This window comes from Canis lupus, chromosome 10 (assembly GCF_048164855.1).
Source record: "Canis lupus baileyi chromosome 10, mCanLup2.hap1, whole genome shotgun sequence".
Taxonomy (NCBI): domain Eukaryota; kingdom Metazoa; phylum Chordata; class Mammalia; order Carnivora; family Canidae; genus Canis; species Canis lupus.
The window spans coordinates 1,058,405-1,078,606 of record NC_132847.1 but is presented as its reverse complement, the minus strand read 5'-3'; the positions used below and the strand labels follow the sequence as shown (position 1 = coordinate 1,078,606).

Below are 20,202 nucleotides of genomic sequence, written 5' to 3'. Positions count from 1 at the left end.
ATTAAGTAACAAATATAGCTGATCTTGAATATTTCCCACATATTATAATCCTTTGTCTGCTACCCTGGGGAACTACCGATGTTTGTATGCACATAATGGCATCATCTGTACCCTGAGAAAATGACTTATTCCCAGAAACTAGCCCACAGCTTATCATGCCATAGCTCTCAGGATATTCCTAAAAGTTCCTTAATGCCTACAGCTTCAGCTGTACTATACAGCTTCTCAGACTTTGCTGTTCATGCAAATCATGTGGGTATTTTGTTAAAATGTCCTCACTATTCAAAGTATGGTCCATGGACCAGGAATACTGGCATCACACGGGAATTTGTTAGAAATGTAGAATCTCAGGATCCAGCTTGACCTGTTGAAGCAGAATCCGTCTCTACCTAGCTCCACAGGTGATTTGTATGCATGTTAAAGCCTGAGAAGCCCTGGCTCAGAGAGGACTGCTAGGAAACATGCTCTGGTCAGGGTTTTAGAGGCTACAGCTATGAAAGGGCAACAAGAGGAATCCTTATTAATGATAGAACTGTTCTGTGTTTTGTCTGTATCAATATTAACAATCCAGTTATGATATTGTACTATAGATTTGCAAGATGTTACCATTAGGTTAAGCACATAAAGTGTATATGAGATATTGCTGTATTATTTTTATAACTACACATGAATCCACAATTACCTCAAAATAAAAAGATTGTTTATTACAAAATTTAAAAATACATACATGCGTAAACCTCATGTTCCCACCTTTAGTTCTAGCATGACCTTGAATGTCTTCAGAATGCCTGGGGATTACAGAAACATGCTGTTTCAGAAACTGGTATCAGTGCACTTCACAGAAATGGAATGGGAGCTTTGACCTAGGCTGCAAGTTTATTCTCACACTTTTTACAGGATGTTTTGATAGATTGTGCTTGGGGTATGAGAGAAAGAAAGCAGCTCATGTTTGGTACCTGACCAACTGGTTCAACAGTAGGGCTGTTTCCTGAAGACTAGGGAAAAGCAAAAAAGACAAATATCTAATGTGATGTCAGGTGTTGATATGTGTTAAGGAGAAACTAAAGGAGAGTCCCAAGCTGGATTGTGGCAGAGTGGGATTGGGGAGGTGAATTCAGATAAGATGCCCATAGGGGTAAAGAGGTATTAATGGGTGCTCTATGTAAAAGAGGTTTCTATGAGAAAAAAATTGGAAAACAGTTAAATGTTCATTCATCTTTCGATGGACAAAATTTTTTTATAAATTTATTTTTTATTGGTGTTCAATTTGCCAACATATAGAATAACACCCAGTGCTCATCCCGTCAAGTGCCCCCCTCAGTGCCCATCATCCAGTCACCCCCACCCCCGCCCTCCTCCCCTTCCACCACCCCTAGTTAGTTTCCCAGAGTTAGAAGTCTCTCATGTTCTATCTCCCTTTCTGATATTTCCCACTCATTTTTTCTCCTTTCCCCTTTATTCCCTTTCTCTACTTTTTATATTCCCCAAATGAATGAGACCATAAAATGTTTGTCCTTCTCAGATTGACTTATTTCACTCAGCATAATACCCTCCAGTTCCATCCACGTTGAAGCAAATGGTGGGTATTTGTCACTTCTAATGGCTGAGTAATATTCCATTGTATACCTAGACCACATCTTCTTTATCGATCTTTCGATGGACACTGAGGCTCCTTCCAGTTTGGCTATTGTGGACATTGCTGCTAGAAACATCGGGGTGCAGGTGTCCCGCTGTTTCATTGCATCTGTATCTTTGGGGTAAGTCCCCAACAGTGCAATTGCTGGGTCGTAGGGCAGGTCTATTTTTAACTCTTTGAGGAACCTCCACACACTTTTCCAGAGTGGCTGCACCAGTTCACATTCCCACCAACAGTGCAAGAGGGTTCCCCTTTCTCCACATCTTCTCCAACATTTGTTGTTTCCTGTCTTATTTTTCACCATTCTCGCTAGTGTGAGGTTGTATCTCATTGTGGTTTTGATTTGTATTTCCCTGATGGCAAGTGATGCAGAACATTTTCTCATGTGCTTGTTAGCAATAGCCAAACTGTGGAAGGGGCCTCAGTGTCCATCAAAAGATGAATGTATAAAGAAGATGTGATATATATATATATATATATATATATATATATATATATACACACAATGGAATATTACTCAGCCATTAGAAATGACGAATACCTACCATTTGCTTCAATGTGGATGGAACTGGAGGGTATTATGCTGAGTGAAGTAAGTCAATTGGAGAAGGACAAACATTATATGGTTTCATTCATATGGAGAATATAAAAAATAGAAGGGATTAAAGGGGAAAGGAGAGAAAATGAGTGGGAAATACCAGAGAGGGTGACGGAACATGAGAGACTCCTAACTCTGAGAACAAAGGGTAATGGAGGGGGAGGTGGGCAGGGTGATGGGGTGACTGGGTGACAGGCACTGAGGAGGGCACTTGAAGGGATGAGCACTGGGTATTATACTATATGTTGGCAAATTGAACTCCAACAAAAAAATATACAAAAAAAAAAAGAGGAAGACAGTCAAAAAAAAATTAGTTACTGCAGGATTTTCAGATCCATGACTAGACTAATGGCACCATGAATCCAAGAAGGGGCACATAATCTGAATGAAAAGGCCATGCTCCTGTGGTTGTGTGTCCCTTCTGGGAACAGGAAGGCTGCCATAGATTGAAGAATGCTGTTGCTGTGCGGTAGGGAAACTGAAGGAACTCCATTTTTAGAAAGGCTCTCTCTCTGTCGTTTCTATGCTAGGCCCCACTCGTGTTCTATATTTCACCTTGCATCTGAATAAACCAAAGAAACTATGTTCCTACTCCAAAAGCAAAGCAAGAAAGCTAAATCATTTTCTAAGTTTCATGGAGGACCCCAAACACCTGGTAACATCTAAAAACTAGATCCCAAACATGTTCCAGGACATTCAAAGAAATTTCAGCTGGAAATGTCATCAATACCCACTTCCTTCAATGATTTATAAAATAACACCTGTTGTTTTACCTGTCACTTGCCCTTGATCAGAACCTACCCTGGATTCCTGAATGAACATGTACCCCGGACCCCTTTCCAATATAAACTCCTAGCCCTAAGCAACAAAGAGACTTACACTCCCTTCCTTTCCAAGTCTCCCAGACAATCACCTGCTATACTGTATCACTTACACGATTTAATAAACCCTACTTTCACTTCTTCCTGGCTCAAGTTTGATTTCTATCCTGAGTGAAGTCAAGGACCCTCTTTGCTGGTCCTGTGTGTCCCCTTTGGGTCCTTGGATCAGATCTGCCTATGTCACTTGTTCTAAGGTCTCTGAACCAGGGCACGGGAACCCCTGTACGATCCTTCATGGCCTTCACCGTCTCTTTGGTTTTTTCCTTTCCTGCACAGATGTGGCACCATCTGCCAGCTGGAATCCTGAAAGTAATAAAGGAAATTTTCAAGTTTTAATGTTTGTGGGCCCTGCCCCTGGGCTCCCAGGGAAGCTATACTTTTACTAAGGTCAGGATGTCTTCACCAAACTTCAAAGTATGAGCTCTTTTCCGCTCTGAGCACACATCCTACATCTCATACATCTCTTCATTAGCCAATAACCTAAAAGAAATGTTCCAAGCTAAAGATAAGAGTAAAAATCTCCCTAAATTCTATTCCCACACTTCCAAAGCTAGCAACCTTGCACATACTAAAAACAAAAGATAAAGTTTGTAATTGTCTGAAAGGTCCTTCATCATGATGATTTGTAACTCTTGATGTAACAAAAATAAACAAAAAACCCAACCCCATATATAAACGGGATTAAACATCCTTTCTCTGGAGCACTCTCTGTGAAATTTGTGTATTTCTGGTCACTGTCCTCACTTGAGCTTGTGATCTTATAAAACTCTCTTCCTTTATTTTTAGAAATCTAAATGGAGTGTTCATTTTGCATGGACAAGAGCACTCCTTGCTGTGGATTTGAAAGGGGCTGTGAGAGCAGAGGCCCAGAGGCCCACCCTGGAGGGTGAAGCTGCAGAGCCTAGGTATCCACCAAATACGTTCATTTCTGTTTTCCTCTTTCCAAAATGTGATTGAGAACATTCTCATTTAACACACCCTCTGATGCTCTTGAACTTAGGAAAAGCCTTCACTTTCATCATCCCCTGCGGAGAATGACCTGAATTGTGTGCTTCCCTTGGCTGCTGAGCAGTGAGGGCAAAGGCTAGTGCCTTCCCCTAACCACACCTTCCCTCTGCTGCTTTTTAACTTTTAATTTTGAAATGTTTGAACATACAAAGTAAAATATAATGAACCCTAGTATTCCTATCCACTGGCTTCAAAAATCACCAATTCCTGGTCATCTACTGTCACCTAAATTCCCATCTATTCCCCTCAACTTCCCATATAATTTTGAAGCCAATTGCAGACATCATTTCACCCACAAATATTTAAGTTTTTTTTTCTTTTAATTTTTATTTATTTATGATAGTCACAGAGAGAGAGAGGGAGGCAGAGACACAGGCAGAGGGAGAAGCAGGCTCCATGCACCGGGAGCCCGACGTGGGATTTGATCCCGGGTCTCCAGGATCGCGCCCTGGGCCAAAGGCAGGCGCTAAACCGCTGCGCCACCCAGGGATCCCCTATTTAAGTTTTTATCTCTAAAAGTATTATCTCTAAAGATATGATATAATGTGATAGTAACCATAAATGTCTCTTTAAAAAAATTAGTAATACCTACTTTCTAGCTTCAGATATCCAGTTATTATTCTGATTTCTACAACTGTCTTTGGTCAGTGTGCATAATCAGCATGCAAATAATTTCCAAATTTATAATAAATTGTAATTAGTTGATTTATCTCTTAAGTATCTCTTACTCTGTTAGTTTTCTCTCCTTTTATTTTTCCTTGCAATTTTTTTTGAAAGAAAATGACATTTTTTTCTGGTAGTTTCTTGGGCTGTATGTTGCTGGCTAAATCACTTTCAACATGTTTCTCTGTCCCTATGCTTCCTGAAAATTGGTAACTTGGTCTAGAGCCTTGATAAGATTCAGGGTTTTTTTGTTGTTGTTGTTTGGTTGGTTGTTTTTTGTTGGTTTATTTTGTGTTTTGTTTTTGTTTGGCCTACAACCATCCATTTATTAGCAATGGCAAAGACATCCTATTAGCTAGGAAGCAATGGAGGGATATTTAGATCAGAAGGCTATCTGCAGAAGGGAGGAGGGAGAAGGGACAAAAGCAGGGAAAGAATGTATCTGTTTTGCAGAATAAGAAGCTCCCATCAAGGAGACATATAACCAGGTGTTCCAACTGATACACCCTTACTTGAGCCAGTTTGGAGCTGAGGACCTGGGCAGAAGGCTCCTTTAGAACCTATCATACTAAGATCTCCTTCTATGGGTAGGGTTTTCTGCTATTTTTTGAACATACAGTGTATATATTAGCATGCTGACATGCTAAGTTTGCACAGTGAATCAAAGTGCCTAAGTAACAAAATACTTAAAATAATGTATCAAGCACCATGCCCACCCCCCCCAACACACTGAATAAAAGCTCCCTGCACTAACCCCAAAGGGAAACAGTGCTTTCAGAACCATCTCCCTGTTTCCTTACTTGTGGCAAGCAATAAAAGTTTTTGCTCAAACTAAGAACTACTGGCTGAAGCACCCCAAGCAGCAGACACTGTTCAGTGACAATCCTAACCTCATCCTTACCCCACTGATCATTAGGAAAACATTTCTAAAAGAAACTTCTGGTTAAGTATTTGGTTATACTAATGTACAGGATAAATGCTTGATTTTTTTCTCCCTTTACTTACTGGTTTTCTAAAGAATGACGTGGCACCAAAATGAGGTGTCAGGTATTTTTTTTAGTGCCATTATAAATTGGTGGATTTAAACATATTAGATGTGTTTTAGTCCACTGCACTTATAATTCTTGCTAAAGCACAAATCAGTTGGCCCAAAGGGAGCCGCTTCCGGCAGATCCTCATTCCTCTCGCCTGTACCAGGCACTCATGTTTCTGGGAGACCCCTGGTTTCTTTGTGCACAGAATGGAATTTATATAGTCATTCTCATGTACAACCCTTTCACTTCTCCATTCCTGTTTATGATTCCCTTTTTTTAATTTTTAAAAACTTTTTAAAAGATTTATTTATTCATGAGAGACACTGAGAGAGAGAGAGAGAGAGAGAGAGAGAGAGAGAGAAGCAGAGACACAGGCAGAGGGAGAAGCAGGCTCCATGCAGGGAGCCTGACATGGGTCTCGATCCCGGGTCTCCAGGATCAGGCCCTGGGCTAAAGGTGGCAGCAGTAAACCGCTGAGCCACCCAGGCTGCCCCTCTTTTTTTATTTTTTAAAGATTTTATTTATTTGAGGGAGAGAGAGAGCATGAGTGGGGTTGGGTGGGGTGGGGGAGAAGGAAAAGCAGACTTACCACTGATCAGGGAGCCCAACTTGCCCCTGGGATCATGACCAAGCAGAAGGCAGCTGCTGTTTAACCAAATGAGCCATCCAGGTGCCCCTAAAGAACATTTTAAACATTACTGGAATAAGTACAGGACCTTACAAGTTATCTACTTTGAAAGGAAATGTACATTTGGATAGAGGAGTTGGGTAACTTTTTTTTAAAGACGATAAAAACATAACTACTATAAGCCAACCATAATCAAAAGCCACAGTAAAAAGCAAAAATGACTTACAGGTATTTCATTACCCCCACACCTTGCATTATTTGCCTATGTTAAGGGACATCTAACATTATTTTAACGTCACGATCTAACATCTTAATCTCTTGGCTTAATTTCACTTTTCTAGCCGACATAGAAAAATGTACAACTCATATCAATGCCAGAAGGCATCCTATTTTCCTGGTAGCCTAAATTATTAATAAATATGTCAAGGAAAGAAAACTAGCATCAACACTTTTCTGTAGCTTAACTACTTCTTAAGTCAATGCATGCATACTATTGACCCTAAAGTCAGTTTCCTACAGGGTGTAGTGTTTTGAAAGCTAATTTGCCCCTATCTGTAGGGAAGCAGATGGTGCAGTGACTAAAAACATTGTCTGGGAGACAAGGGACAGGGTTTTCAGTCCTAATACTGCCACAAAGGCACCTTTCCTTATCTCTCCCTGACTTTGCAAGCAAAGGAATGGCTATAATTAGGACTTGCAATATCCCTCCCATTTCAGGATTCAGTGCTAAAATGCTCCTTTCAATGTGAGAGGCAGGGGTCCGTAATTAGAAATCTAGACAAACATTTTCCACCAGGGTTTGTAGGACTCTGGAGCAATCTCCTCTTCATCTGTCTTGATGGCTACACTGGACAAGTTGCTAGGAGAAGACCCAGTATAAGTATGAGGCCAGAGCTTCCACTGTCTCCTCAGATTCATTGTTAAACCCTCCCTGGGTCATTCTTTGAGAAAGATGAAAAGATGATACTGAGCACTGAGAGAGTCCTTGCTCAATTCAGGTGTAAGAGAACCAACCCAAAGATCAAACAGAATTTCCTTGGCATGTCCTCTGACATTGTGATGATAAAATCCCATTTAAGGTAAGCATTGTCACTCCCCTTGCAACGGACGAGGTAAACCAGGCTTTCAAATGTTAGGGAACTTGAGTAGGGCCCTGGCGTCTCTTCAAGCATGATGCCGTTTCTGATGTTGTGCAACTCCCATAGGTGGGGTCTTTCTTGTGGAATCATACCTCCTGCAGTCAGTTTCTTCCCAAGGTCAAGATTCTCAGAGCCTTCAGTGTCACCACAGATAGAGAGCTACTCCAGTCTACCAAAGAGTCAATGTCTCTTGAGTGTGTTCGAGTGTGTCTAGGTCCTTGTCCACATGACAGATTCCTATCCCACAGGTGTGCCCCAGCCTGCAGGACATAATCTGGTCACCATCTTCTTCATTCCAAACACTGTTCTCTGAGAATGAAGCCTGAAACCTTACGCAGCTCTCTTTGTGGTCAATTCGTATCTTCAATTTATTAAATGATACGATACTTGATACTTTTTTTTTTTATCCTGTGCGGCAGATCCACAGCCTGTTTTCTTTGAAAGTTCTATCTGAGCCACCTGAAGGAAGGCTGGGCTATTCACACCATCAGCATTCATCTCTGAAAAGTAGACTCAGTTCTGGTCTGTTGGTATCTTTTGCAGGAGTTGGTATCTTTCTGATGAGTTGACGGTAGACGAGTTCGGAAATGTTCAAGCACAGCTTTTATCAGACAGCTAAGAGTAAACATGAAATTCTCGGCAGGAAGGGAGTCCACTAAGACGTCACAGACTGATGGGTCTCCAGGTGGGTCTTCCTGCAGGTGTTCAAGTGTTGGTCATCCACTGAGTCATCCAAAAAGGCTCCACAGCTCCCAGGTACTTAGTACTGTTCTAGATACTTGCTCTGTGCTTCTGACCAAAGGGTCCCACGCCAGCTTCCATGGTTTCCATTAATCTGCTTGAGCGCTCACCGACCTCAGAGACACACGCTCTTTGCTACATCTCCGCTTTACTACTAAAGGATAGAACTCAGGAACAGCCAGCTGGACAAGACCCGCAGGACCAAGTGTGGGGGAAAGGGCAGGAGCTTCCACGGTCTCTCCAAGTGCTCCTCGCTCCCCACGTGGTCACCATCTACGTTACCATTCCTAACAGTATTACAGCCGCCCTGCCCTCCGTTTTAGGTTTAGCTGTAAGACATCTTAAGCTAGAGCTCGCCGCAGGAACCTAAGCTCTCTGGGTCAAAGGGCAGCGGGGCGGCCAGAACCAGTGAGACAGGGTCCGCCCGGCCTCCTAGAGCGGAATCGGAACCGCGCTGGGGGGCCTCACGAGCGCTGCTCCGCCGCAGCCCCTCTGCCTCAGTTCCGCGTGCGCCAAACCCGGGCCAGGGACCACCGGTGGTCCGACGCGCAGGCCTGGACCCAGCCGCCGCGCAGCGGGCGGGAACATGCCTCCGGGTTGGGCGGGCCAGACGCAGGGCGGGGGCGGGCTGCGGGGGCGTGGCCGGAAGGCGCGCTCTGCCCGAGGGCGGGGGCGGGGGCGGGGGCGGGGGCGTGGCCGGAAGGCGAGCTCTGCCCCGCCCTCTCCGCGCCTCTGCTCAGCGTCCTGAAGGTCACAGCTGTGGTGCCCGCTCCTCGGCGCCCCAGTCGGAGGAAACTTCACACGTGGCGGGGTGGAATGTTGGTTTATTTTACCCTCGGGAAAGTGGAAGAGTCGTTTAAAGGGGGACCGGGGAGGGGGCTCCCGGGTGGCTGAGTGGTTGAGCGTCTGCCCTCCCTCAGGTCCCTATCCTGGGATCCTGGGATCCTGGGATCCTGGGATCAAGTCCCCCATCGGGCTCCCCACAGGAGGATCAAGTCCCCCTCTGCCTCTCTCTCTGTGTCTATCATGAATAAATAAAATCTTTAAAAATAAACAAATAAGGGAGGGAGGTACAAGGTAGAAGAGATGATGGAACTCTCCCTTGGTTGGCCCTTGCAGCCCCCGACCCCCCTACATTTGCGGTGCAGAGTGTTCAAGCTGCTGTGTGCTGAGATCACCTCCACTGTGCACCTTCCTCCCCTGAAGGTGTGCTTCTATGTGAGGGAAGCAGACTTAGTCTCCCTCATATAGAAGTTCCGGAGTCTAATTTGATGCGATTTCGCTTTTCTGTGTATTCCACTGTGTGTAAAATTTGAATAAGATTTCATGCCGTTTTCTCCTATGAGTCTGTCTTTTGTGAGTTAACTTCACATGTTCCCAGTCGCTAAATCTTTTTTTTTTTTTTCCCCAGGCGCTAAATCTTAAAAGCACAAAGGAAAAGGTTTTTCCTCCTTGACACGTGTGGTCCATAGTTACCAAGTCAAAGTGAGTCCTAAATTCCTTTTAAGCTCACAGGCCAAATGCATCCCATCAGAATGCTAGAGCGCTCCCTAGTATCTGCAAAGTCTGGGGTTGTGTTTCCATGGAAAACTTTGGTCTGTTCTCCCAACACTTATTTCTGTGGCTTTCACATTTCCACCTACATTTTTATCTTTGCGTCAATGGGGAATCAGGCTTACCTGATGTATTAAAGTTCTCCAGAGAAACAGAACCAATAGGGGGACAGAGAGTTAAGAAACTGGCTCATGCTTTCCCCTAAGATCAGGAACAAGACAGGGATGTCCACTCTCACCACTGCTGTTCAACATAGTACTGGAAGTCCTAGCCTCAGCAATCAGACAACAAAAAGACATTAAAGGCATTCACATTGGCAAAGAAGAAGTCAAACTCTCCCTCTTCCCTGATGACATGATACTCTACGTAGAAAACTCAAAAGTCCCCCCCCCCCCCAAAGATTGCTAGAACTCATACAGCAATTTGGCGGCGTGGCAGGATACAAAATCAATGCCCAGAAATCAGTGGCATTTCTATACACTAACTATGAGACTGAAGAAAGAGAAATTAAGGAGTCAATCCCATTTACAATTGCACCCAAAAGCATAAGATACCTAGGAATAAACCTAACCAAAGAGGTAAAGGATCTATACCCTGAAAACTATAGAACACTTCTGAAAGAAATTGAGGAAGACACAAAGAGATGGAAAAATATTCCATGCTCATGAATTGGCACAATTAATATTGTGAAAATGTCAATGTAACCCAGGGCAATTTACACATTTAATGCACCCTATCAAAATACCATGGACTTTCTTCAGAGAGTTAGAACAAATTATTTTAAGATTTGTGTGGAATCAGAAAAGACCCCGAATAGCCAGGGGAATTTTAAAAAAGAAAACCATATCTGGGGGCATCACAATGCCAGATTTCAGGTTGTACTACAAAGCTGTGGTCATCAAGACAGTGTGGTACTGGCACAAAAACAGACACATAGATCAATGGAACAGAATAGAGAATCCAGAAGTGGACCCTGAACTTTATGGGCAACTAATATTCGATAAAGGAGGAAAGACTATCCATTGGAAGAAAGACAGTCTCTTCAATAGATGGTGCTGGGAAAATTGGACAAACACATGCAGAAGAATGAAACTAGGCCACTCTCTTGCACCAGACACAAAGATAAACTCAAAATGGATGAAAGATCTAAATGTGAGACAAGATTCCATCAAAATCCTAGAGGAGAGCACAGGCAACACCCTTTTTGAACTTGGCCACAGCAACTTCTTGCAAGATACATCCACGAAGGCAAAAGAAACAAAAGCAAAAATGAACTATTGGGACTTCATCAAGATAAGAAGCTTTGCACAGCAAAGGATACAGTCAACAAAACTCAAAGACAACCTACAGAATGGGAGAAGATATTTGCAAATGACGTATCAGATAAAGGGCTAGTTTCCAAGATCTATAAAGAACTTCTTAAACTCAACAGCAAAGAAACAAACAATCCAATCATGAAATGGGCAAAAGACATGAACAGAAATCTCACAGAGGAAGACATAGCCATGGCCAACACACACATGAGAAAATGCTCTGCATCACTTGCCATCAGGGAAATACAAATCGAAACCACAATGAGATACAACCTCACACCAGTGAGAATGGGGAAAATTAACAAGGCAGGAAACCACAAATGTTGGAGAGGATGTGGAGAAAGGGGAACCCTCTTACACTGTTGGTGGGAATGTGAACTGGTGCAGCCCCTCTGGAAAACTGTGTGGAGGTTCCTCAAAAGAGTTAAAAATAGACCTGCCGTACGACCCAGCAATTGCACTGCTGGGGATTTACCCCAAAGATTCAGATGCAATGAAACGCTGGGACACCTGCACCCCGATGTTTCTAGCAGCAATGTCCACAATAGCCAAACTGTGGAAGGAGCCTCGGTGTCCAACGAAAGATGAATGGATAAAGAAGATGTGGTTTATGTATACAATGGAATATTACTCAGGCATTAGAAACGACAAATACCCAGGATTTGCTTCAACATGGATGGAACTGGAGGGTATTATGCTGAGTGAAGTAAGTCAATCGCAGAAGGACAAACAGTGTATGTTCTCATTCATTTGGGGAATATAAATAATAGTGAAAGGGAATATAAGGGAAAGGAGAAGAAATGTGTGGGAAATATCAGAAAAGGAGACAGAACATAAAGACTCCTAACTCTGGGAAACGAACTAGGGGTGGTGGAAGGGGAGGAGGGTGGGGGGTGGAGGTGAATGGGTGACGGGCACTGAGGGGGGCACTTGAGGGCATGAGCACTGGGTGTTATTCTGTATGTTGGCAAATTGAACACCAGTAAAAAATAAATTTATTATTATTATTAAAAAAAAAAAAAGAAAGAAACTGGCTCATGCAATTATGGAAGCCAGGAAGTTCCAAGACCTGTAGCACAAATCACCCTTGAAACCCAGAAAAAGCTACACTTTCAGTTCAATCCAAAATAGGGGAAAAGGATAATGTCTTAATTTGAAGGCCATCAGGCATGAAGAATTCTCTTATTTACCGAAGGGTTCACCTTTTTGTTGGATTCAGACCTCAACTAATTGGATGCGTCCCACCCAAATCAGGAAGGATAATCTGCTTTACTCAGTCTACTAATTAAAATGTGAATCTCATCAATAAACACACGTTCATGTGATTAATGTTTGACCAAATATCTGGGCACACTGTGGCCTAGACAAATTTGATACAAAATTAACCATTACACCACACCCATCACCAGCAAGTTGTCTTTAGATCCTCCTGTTCACTGCTTTATGGTTACAGGAAGACAGGAGGAGCTCTAGGCATCAAATGTATCTTGAGGCAGGAAAAAGAGAGAACAGGCAATATTAGCCAGCTCTCTTCTGTGCTGGTTTTCTTTTTTTCTTTTTCTTTTTTTAAATTTAAGAAAAACCATTCCTCACTACATCTGAAACGAATGATGGACTATAGGTTGGCTAATTCAATTAAAAAAGCAAGCAAGCAAGAAGGAAAAACCATTCCTGAAGTCCACAGAAGACTTCCTCACACACCTCAATGGCCCAAAATAGTCACCTGGCCCTTGGCTGCAAGAAGGGGGGGGGGGGGAGAGGGGAAATTGGATATCAGGAAAAGGCAAGTAAGAACCATTATGTTTGGCCATCTTACAGTAATCATCATTGGATTGGGTGTATTGCTACCCCTTATAATCTGGGGGCTCTATTAGCCAAGAAAGGAGATGGAATGACTAAGGGAGGGAGTGGGGCATACAACAGTATCAGACATAGTTCACAAATAGGAATCCCAATGTAGCCCTGCCTCTCTGAGACTGTATTCTTGGCATCTTTAGGGTTTGGGACGTCTATAAATTCAATCACATTTTATAGATAATTTCTTGGCCTATTTCTAAAACTTGATTCTCTTTATAATGCTTGAACTTTAATATTTTAATTCCCTTATGGCAGCCTTCTTTCTCCTGTTTCTGTGTCTCTTGGGGTTGGGTGAGGGTGTCTTGCTGTGGACCCTTTGCATGGTTGAATCAAAACTTCTCAAAGTGGAAGATGGGGGTCCTGGCACTGACCACTGACCATCTGTCTTGGTGGCTCTGTGGATCCTCCCAGATCCCAGGGCAAATCACTAATTTCCAGAGCAGGTCCCTGCTTTCTTGCAGTCAGAAGACTCTGACCTCACCTCCCATCTGGTTCTGGCAAATGGCCTGGATGTGCTTGCAGGTGATGCCTTTGCCACCTCTCTCCCCCTACCAGCCCCTCTTTGGACCCAGTGCCCTGTCTTAGACTGGACCAGGGGCCATTTCTGTGGGATACAGATGAGACATTGCTGCTTTCATGATTTGGATATTTTATGGTGCTCCACACCTGCAGAATGAAATCCCAGGACCTGAAGTTTAGGACTTCGAACGAAAGATGGAGTCCAGCTGCAGTTCTTCCCGCCACCTTCCGCACAGTCTGTCTGATCTATCACCAAGGTCTGTCTGTGGAGCTCTTCCTTCAAAACACAGACACACACACACACACACACATACACACGTCTAGTTCACCCCACCCTAGGCATGATCACTGCCTGGGCTGCTTTAGTTGTTGCTCCATCAAGGATAGTTGGTGTTAACTTTCTCCCTTGGGGAGGCTTTACTATTCACTTCTCTCAATTCCCCATGCTACCACTTCATTGTTGCACTTAGTAGTGTATGTTGCAATCACTTATATGTCTAAAGCCTAGAATACTAGGAATTTTTGGTCTGGGTTAGTTTTAGGACTGCTGCAATAATTAATACTACCTAAACATGAAAACGGCAGACAGGTCAATGTCCATAACAGACTCTTTTCTAAATAATAATTTTTTTTAAAGATTTATTTATTTATTATAGCAGGGGAGGGGCAGAGGAAGAGAGAGAATCTCTAGCAGACTCTTCACTGAGTATGAGGCCTAATACAGGGCTCAATCTCATGACCCTGAGATCATGACTGAGCTGAAACCAAGAGTCAGATGCTTAACCAACTAGACCACCCAGGTGCCCCTCTCAATAATAATTTATATGATAAAAAAGTATTTCAAATCAATAGGGGATATAAACAATATGGCAATCAGCTCTTTGAAAGGGAGAGAAATTCATATTCTAAAATGAATTCTATGAAGACTATTGTGGTTTTGAAATATGCTCATTAATTCTTTTATATTCTTCCTTTCAAGAGATTGAGCTTAAATCCCCTTTTCTTCAGGGTGGGCTGGACTTAGTGATTTGCTTCTAACAAATAACATAGTGCAACTTCCAAGACTAGAGCATAAAAAGCACCATGGCATCTGCCTGTTCTCTCTCTGATCACTTGCTGCCATGCCAGGAGGACACTGAAGAAGGTCCATAGAGAAATCCATGGTGAGGAACTGAGGCTGCCTGCAAACAGCCATGTGAGGAGCCATCTTGGTAGCAGATCTCCATCCACACCTTCAAATGGATGCAGCCCCAGCCAACATCTTGACTGCAGTCTCATGAGAGAACTTGAGTCAGAACCACTCAGTTAAGACGCATTCAAATCCTGACTCAAAGAAACTGTGAGATAATAAATGTTTGTGGTTTTAAGCCATCAAGTTTTGAGAAGTAGTATGTTAGACACCAACACAACTAATACAAAGATTAAACAGCAAACTATTAAAAAAAATAAAATACAACATAAGTGGGCCTTGGCGGGGAAAGAACCCTCTAAAGACTAATGAAAGATTCCTGAGTACCTGAATGTAAGTGTCAGCAGCCTGTGTAATAGATGGGGCCTCACTGACCACCTTATTGGATGATGCCAGCTCAGGGTGCAAGAGTTCAGTGTGGCGATAGGGCCTCTCTCTTTCTTCCTTGTTGATATTTCCTGACTGTGGCATGATTACTAGTGTCCACCAAATATCCACAAGCTCCTCCACTTCCCAAACACCTTTGTAGTTAGAATGGAGCTTTGTGACTTGGTTCTGGACCAAGAGACATGGGCCTTAGTGATATAAGGCACTTCTAGGCCTTCCCCCTTGAAAATATCCCATAGGATCTTCTAGCTTTCTGTCCCCCTACAGTAACAACACTGAAGTCCACATGTTCCAGATGTTATAGCTGCAAGGTGGAGGAGGACAGTCTGGTCTGTGTAGAACTTTATGTGAGCAACAAAAATAGACCTTGCATTCAGCCCCTGAGATAAAGGGTTTGTTTGTTACTGCCACCTAGTCTAGCTCATCCTGATGAAACCATTGCCTCTTTCTAGTATCTGTAGTAGTACTTAGAGTGCCTCTAGTTCTGTGCCTTTTTAGTATCTGTTTCTGGGTCATGGGGATATATTCCATATACTCCCCAGGGCCAGTCCAGGTTGTGTGTGTGTCTATACTGCTGTCCCCTCCAGCTTAGTTACAGTTCTTTGTATATATAGATTATCACCATAGTTGTAGGGACTGTAGTGCTCACCACACAGGTACAGATATGGACCTGAGGCTTGCCCATGATTTTCTATAGCCAAGACCAGGCTACGATGTTTCATAAGACTTCAGTATTGGGAGAACAACCTGGCTATACTCAACACCCACAGACCCTGGGCAGTCCTAAGGGGTCCCAACAGGGTACCTCCTGATAGCTCCCGGCCTTCTCCCCTAAGTGCTTCTCTGGACTCCAAGAAAACAAGATCCAGGGAGAAGAAGTCAACCTATGTCCCAGTATTAAGTCTCTCTTCCAAGTCTTTGGGTCTTGTCTCTTCCCCAGTGGATATAGGGGGATGATCCACTCTCCTCAGGACCCAATGTCTGCAGGAGTGTGACCACAGTAACAATGGTAGTTAATACTGAGATAGTGTTTATTGTATGACAGGCCTTGTTCTTTATATATAATACTTTATAGTATATATATACTGTTTTATATATACTACTCTAATTTTCACAATAACCCTATAAAGTAGGTACTGTTGTTACCTGTTTTCCTCAAAAGGAAGCTGACACCCAGGGAAGTTAAGTACCAATTTTAAGGTTTACACAGCTACCTAGCCACATGAGAAATGTGGCCAGAGACCTACATTAATTTAAGAGAAATATCTTAGAGCAGATACCATTTTCCAAGAATTCACTCTCCAAATTAGGGAAATGAAGTACAGTTCCCTTGATTTTCAGCTTCCCCAAGGTCTTATATAACTGTGAATTAGTCCATGTATACTACAGGGAGTTCCTCTTTTTAAAAAACACTTCCCTCCCCCTGCAAAGTTGTCAGAGGCCTGCATGGCATCTCAGTGGCCTCCTCCTTGGTCTTGGTGCCCTGTGGACTGTGAATGAAAACCAGAGGAGAATGGCATCTCCAAGAGACCAGGCAGCTGGGCTTGGACCGGCAGTTGCCAAAGATGTTAAAGATTGATTTATTTATTTACTTACTTACTTATTTACTTGCTTGTTTATTTGTCTGTTTGTTTTAGAGAGACAGAGGAGGGGTGTTGGAGGGGCAGAGGGAGAAGGAGAGAATCTCAAGCAGACTCCGAGCTGAGTGGAGCCTGATACAGGACTCCATCTTTCCACACTGAGATCATTACTGAACTGATATCAAGAGTCAGCCACTTAACTGACTGAGCCACCCAGGCACCTTGAAAGATGTTTAAGATTCCAACTTAAGAACTTCCCGACTGTGTGTCCTTGGGCAATTGCCTACCTTTTTTGTTTCCTCAGTTGTAGAATGGGGTTATATATACAGTGCCTTCATCATAGGGTTGTTAAGAAGCAATGTATCAATATATGTCAACCACTTCAAATAGAATCTGGCAGAAAATAAGCACCATAACAATGCTCAGTATTGGGGCACCTGGGTGGTTCAGTTGGTTAAGCATCTGTCTTCAGCTCAGGTCATGATTCCAGGGTCCTGGGATCAAGCCCCATGTTGGGCTTCCTGCTGAGTGGAGAGCCTGTTTCTCCCTCTCCCTTTACTGCTCTCCCTGCTTGTGTGCTGTCAAATAAATAAATAAATAAAATTTTTTTTAATTGCTCACTATTGTTAAGTATCATCATAGATGCCAGTTTCAGTCAGGACTTCAGGGAAAAAGATACATCCCCTTTTACACAGGACCCAAAAATTTGAATGGTAGTTGGGCTGCTATTCCCTCTAGATCTTTTTCCAGATATTGTGAGTGATCCTTACGAACCACTGATAATTCAAATATCTCCCAGTGCATTCCTGTCTTCTGGCAGCTCAACAGTGTACCGGTCACACACAGATTTTACATATCCCTTTAAATCTTTCATGTGTGGGGGCACCTGGGTGGCTCAAGGGTTGAACATCTGCCTTCGGCTCAGGGTGTGACCCTGGGGTCCTGGGATTGAGTCCTGCTTCCGGCTCCCTACAGGGACCTCACTTCTCCCTCTGCCTGTGTTTCTGCCTCTGTGTCTCTCATAAATAAATAAATAACACCTTAAAAAAATCTTCCATGTGTGAACGGAACTCACTGACGTTAAAAACATGAGCAACATTTAATGCAAATTCAAAAGATGAATTTCTTTGATACAGAATGTGTTCCTATGACAGACAAAAATTCCACAAAAGATGTTAAGACTGTGCTTGATCTAAGAAGGGAAGGTGGCTCCTGGGGATATCACTGTAATGGTAAGCAAGTTAAACAATCAAATATGATTTTTTTCTTTTGTCTGCAAATTCAGGAAAAAATAAACCTGCTAAAACCCAATCCTGGGGAGATGAGCGGGTAAAACACTGTGTACTCATGGTTGGGGACCTCATAAATTGGTATAATTCTTGTTGAGAGTAGTTAGCAGTCTGATTCGATTTGTTTTATTACGCTTAAATATATTTTTTGAATAAATAGTACATTCTCATGGTTCAAAATGCAAGGAGTATAAAAAAAGGTAAGCACTAAAAATTCTCCTTCCCAACCTCCTCCAGCAACTCAGGTACCTCCCCACAGACACCCATGTTAGTGATTTCTGGTGTAAACTTGCAGGGATATTTTTATGAATGTATACAAATTGTATATATCCTTTTCATCCTTTCTTACACAAAGTATAGCATATTATAATTTGGAATATTGATTTCTTTGCATCTTAGAGATTTTCCCACACCATTTCATAGAGACTCCTCCTTCTTTTTATGGCCAAATATTAGTCTATTGCATGGTGTTACAGGTTGCATCATTCCCCTCAAAATTTCATATTTGACCTTAGTGGGAAATAGTGTCACTGCAGTCACCATTATTTAAGATGAGGTCATTTTGGAGTGGGTTGGAATCCTAATCCAATATGACTGGTTTCCTTATAAAGGGGGAAAATTTGGACACAGACATGCAAACAGGGAGAATGCTCTATGGAGACGAAGGTGGAGATGGGACATTACATACCCAAGCCAAGGAACACCAAAGATTGTCAGCAAACCACTGTGAGCTGGGTGAGAAGCGTGGAAGAGATTCTTCCTTGCAGCCCTGGGAGAAACCAGACCTCTTGACTCTGATATTAGTCTTCTAGCCTCCAAAACTTTGAGACAATACATTTCCATTGGTTAAGCCACCAGTCTGTGGTGCTTTGTTATGGCAGCCCTGGAAAACTGATACACATGGAATTATAATCATTTCTTTTTATCACTTCTTTAGTTCAGACTTTTAGAGATTTTTTCAATTGTTACTTCAAAACATGTTGCAGTAAATAACATTTTCATACACCATATCATGGGTGTGTAAATACACCAGTGTGGTGAATTTCTAAAAAAGAATTAATGCAGCAAAGGCTGTGTGTGTGGTGATCCATATGGCCAAGTACCTCCTTGGAGGTTGAGAAAGTCTGCAGTCCCACCAAGGGCAAGGAGAGAGTCTTCCCCCTGCTCTTATGATGCAATTTGTTATCAAACTTTTGGATATTTGCCATCCTGATAAGAGAAAAATGGTATCTCTGTGCTTTGAAATTTGCATTTTTTTATTATAAGTCATTTGAATATCTTTCTGTGAGCCTATTTTTCTATTGTGTTGTGGGTCTTCCTCATCAGTTTTGGAAGAGTTTTTTTGTGTATCAGGGGCATTCACTCTTTTTAAAAAGTTTATTTTTTAATTCCAATTAGTTAACATATAGTGTTATATTATTTTCAGGTGTATAATTTAGTGACAACAATTCCATACACAGCTGGTGCTCATCATGAGACATGCACTCTTTAATCCCCATCATCCTCCCACCTCCATCCCTCTCCCCTCTGGTAACGATCAGTTTGTTTTCTTTAATTAATAGTCTGTTTCTTGATTTCTCTCTCTCTCTCTTTAATGTTTCCCACTTTGCTTGTTTGCTTTGTGCCTTAAATTCCACATATGAGTGAAATTATATGGTATTTGTCTTTCTCTGACTTATTTTGCTTAGCATAATACTCTAGCTCCATCTGTGTCATTGCAAATGGCAAGCTTTCATTCTTTTTTTATGGCTGAATAAAATTGCATTCCATATAAATGTATACACATACACAAACACACACACACACACACACACACACACACACACACACACCATATCTTCTTTATGTACTCCTCAATTGATGGACACTTGAGCTGCTTCCATACCATGGCTATCATAAATAATGCTGCTATAAACTCAGGAGTGCATGTATCCCTTCGAATTAGTGTTCTCATATTCTTTGGGTAGTCAGTAGTACAATTGTTGGATCATAAGGTAGTTCTTTCTTTTTAAGATAGGGAGGGAAAGAATGAAAAGGGGAGGGGGAGAAGGAGAGGGAGAATCCCAAGCAGGCTCCATGCTTGCATCAGCAAGAAGCCCAATGCGGGATTTGATCTCATGACCCTAAGAGCATGACCTAGGCTGAAAATAAGAGTCAGACACCCAATTGACTGAGCCACCCAGGTG

General features: G+C 42.5%; 2 long non-coding RNA genes across 3 annotated transcripts; one reads left to right on the top strand and one right to left on the bottom strand.

Annotated features, from left to right (window-relative positions):
• Window positions 1-683: 683 nt before the first annotated feature.
• On the bottom strand, window positions 684-19,110 carry LOC140641078 (uncharacterized). Of its 2 annotated transcripts, none has more exons than XR_012037607.1 (3): window positions 18,705-19,110; window positions 6,410-6,496; window positions 684-3,418 (listed from the first exon to the last, which is right to left on the bottom strand). It is a non-coding gene; the product is annotated as an uncharacterized lncRNA (long non-coding RNA). The 2 variants fall into 2 exon arrangements; XR_012037606.1 differs by lacking the exon at window positions 18,705-19,110 and adding an exon at window positions 7,242-8,925.
• LOC140641080 (uncharacterized) lies at window positions 9,059-14,925 on the top strand. Its single transcript, XR_012037608.1, has 4 exons — window positions 9,059-9,146; window positions 9,740-9,813; window positions 13,725-13,828; window positions 14,700-14,925. It is a non-coding gene; the product is annotated as an uncharacterized lncRNA (long non-coding RNA).
• Window positions 19,111-20,202: the final 1,092 nt, after the last annotated feature.